The sequence below is a fragment of the Physcomitrium patens genome, chromosome 12 (assembly GCF_059467195.1).
Source record: "Physcomitrium patens ecotype Gransden chromosome 12, ASM5946719v1, whole genome shotgun sequence".
Classification (NCBI taxonomy): Eukaryota; Viridiplantae; Streptophyta; class Bryopsida; order Funariales; family Funariaceae; genus Physcomitrium; species Physcomitrium patens.
Genome location: NC_143421.1, coordinates 14,895,610 through 14,898,744, shown reverse-complemented (window position 1 = coordinate 14,898,744; position 3,135 = coordinate 14,895,610).

Sequence of the window (3,135 nt, the reverse complement as noted above, 5' to 3'; positions counted from 1 at the left end):
AAAGATGGATCCTTATGAATATTGTGTCAATCATTGCAATCTTAATAAAATCATGGTAAAGAATTGTTATCTATTGTTGTTGATATTTGGACTTTTTAATCAATTTATTCAAGCAAAGATCTTTACAAAGATTGATCTATAAGATGTGTATAATTTGGTACGTATTAAGGAGGGAGATGAATGGAAGACAATATTTTGTACCACATATGGATATTTTAAATACAATGTCATGCCTTTTGGACTTACCAATGTTCCAACCATATTTCAATACTTAATAAATGACATATTTTATAAGTATCTCAATGACTTTGTTGTGATTTATTTGGATGATATTCTAATCTTTTCCAAAAATATGGAAGACCACAAAAAATATGTCCGCATTATGCTGGAAAAGCTACAAAGTACTAGGCTATATGCAAAACTGGAGAAGTGTGTATTTTATGCACCTCAAGTCCAATTTGTTAGATATATTATTTCCAATAAAGGCCTTTTTATCAATCCAAAGAAGGTATAAGCAATCATCAATTGGGTAAAGTCAAAAACTATACTTGATGTTCAATAGTTTTTTGGATTTACAAACTTCTATAGGATTTTTGTTAAGAATTACTCTAAGATTGTCGCTACACTTATGTGGTTGACATGCAAGGACAAATTAGACTAGAGTCTTGAAACAGAGAAAGCTTTTCAAAGCTTAAAAGATGTTTTTACAACAGCTCCAATTTTAATACATCCAGATTTCAACAAGTTCTATTTTATGTAAACCGATACCTCAGACTTTGCATTGGGAGCAGATTTGTCACAATATAGAAAAGATGGCAAACTTCATCTAATTATATTTTATTCTAAAAAATTCTCAATGATACAAATTAATTACAAAATCTACAATGAAAAACTACTTGTTATCGTAGATTCTTTCAAAGAATAATGACACTTTCTTGAAAGCTCTTCTCATCAAGTGACTGTATATATAAATCACAATAACCTTGAATATTTCATGTTAGCCCAAATATTGAACTGTCACCAAGTATGTTGGAGTATATCTTTATCACGATTTGACTTTTGCATCACATATCGACTCGGGAGCCAATAAGGATTATCACATGCATTATCAAGATGTTTGTTGTTCTCATTGTCATGATGTAACACGATTAATAGGTGAAAGACTATGGAGATTATTGTAATTTAAGAGATCTTAGTTCAAAGTATTAGAACAAATTATCTTAGAAATATAGTTAATAGTCAAAGGGATAGAAAAATTAAAAGGTACCAATGTTGCCTTTTAGAGAGGTAACTTCTACTTACTTTGTAGCACCATAAATAAGGAAAAATAAGGTAGATTGGAAAAATAAATAATATAAACATATTTAGGAGGAAGTTAAGAGTAAATTATAGAAAAAATTACTTAGAAAAACTAGATAATGATACCCAAAGAGGGCCGGTTATGAACCAAGGTCGAAATCAGACCCTGAGGCACAAAACCGAGTCTCGACGATGACTCCGGGGTTCTTTTGGAGATCAGAGAAAGAGGTTTGATAGCAGACTAAATAAGCTTTCTATGAGTATTGATTTTGGATGATTTGGAGTTGATATGACTTTGTAAGAGCTTTGTAAAGTCAAGGTTTGTTTCGGATGACTTGGATTTTATGAAATAAAATAGGGTTTACGTTTTGGGTGATTTCAAGAGTTTTGTAATAGATCTACGGGTGAAATTTTGTAAGTTTATAGGATTTTAAGTAGAATTAAATTAAGATTGAATTGAGATGTATTTGAGTGATATTTGTGATCCTTCTAATATTTCTTTAAGAATTCTTATTGTATGTTTGAAATTTCTTTGAGTTTTTTTTTTGAATTTGATTAAGCTTGCTTAATATTATTATGGTCGAATTAGAGCATTATTAGTATTCTATTAGAATTAGGATTTTGTTATTATAATTTCCATACTTCCTTCCACAGCTAGGTGTCCAAAATATCCTCAAGCAAGACCTCACGTATTATGAAATATTTGGTGAACCCGATGTGAAACGCTTGAGGTGGAAGGAATTTGGTTTATTTTTTGAATTATTTGAATTTTGGAGAAGGAATTCAAGGAAAATGGAAGGAGGAATTTTTGATGGTGCTTTAAGTGGAGTTAGAAGAAGAGCTTCGATTGGAGGACAAGATATGCATTTTGATGCTAACTCTGCAAGCATATTTGAAGCTTTGGCCTTATTCATGCAATAACAATAACAACAGGTTAAAGATTATAAAGAGAGTATGGCTAACAAAGTATTACAAGTGGTTGTGGGCAAGATCGATCAATTTGAAGGAAAGGATATTACGAATTATTTAAGATGTTATGTAAAGGAAATAGAATTGAAGCGTATTTTAGAAAGAGAGATGGTTCAATTATTTAAATTGGCGTCTATACGAGAGATAAGAAATCAAGTAAAGACTCTTATAGAAGATTTTGGAGGTTCATGGGAGAAATTTTTTCAAGCATTGAAGGATGAGTTTTTCTTGGAAGATAGTCATAGGATTACAAAAAAGTCTTTTTTTGAATGGATTGAAAGATTAGAAAAGGATCTTCTAGTAACAAAATTATTAAGAGAATTTGAAAAGCAATATTCTTCTTTATCAAAAAAAGAAAGATAATTATTGGATTCAAGTAAGGTGGAGCTCTTTCTTCAAGCAGCTGATGGAAAGTTGCAAGAGAACTTGGAAATCATACTTGAAGATAAAGAAGAAGATGAAGGATTGACAACAAATTGGAAAAGGGTAGAGGAGGTTGTGAGGTCGTTGACAAAAAGAGGAAGGAAAAAAGATATGAGGGATGACCAAAGACCATTACAAGCATCTAAGGTAAAGGTATCTAGTACTCATCTGACATCTTTGATTCAACCTTCAATGGCTACATCAAAGAAAGAAGAAATGGAAATTGATGAAATCATACATAGGATGAGAGATTTGTAAATAAAATTTACAAAACTTGAAGAGAAAGGTCAATCATCAAGAATATCAACAAAACAAAGACTAGGACCAATGGATGGTGTAGTACATAGGTGCATGTGTTGTGATAGAATAGATCACTCAATGAAGGAATGTGAAGATTTTACAGAGACATTATGTAAAAGAGTTGTTTTTTTTTAAAGATAGTAT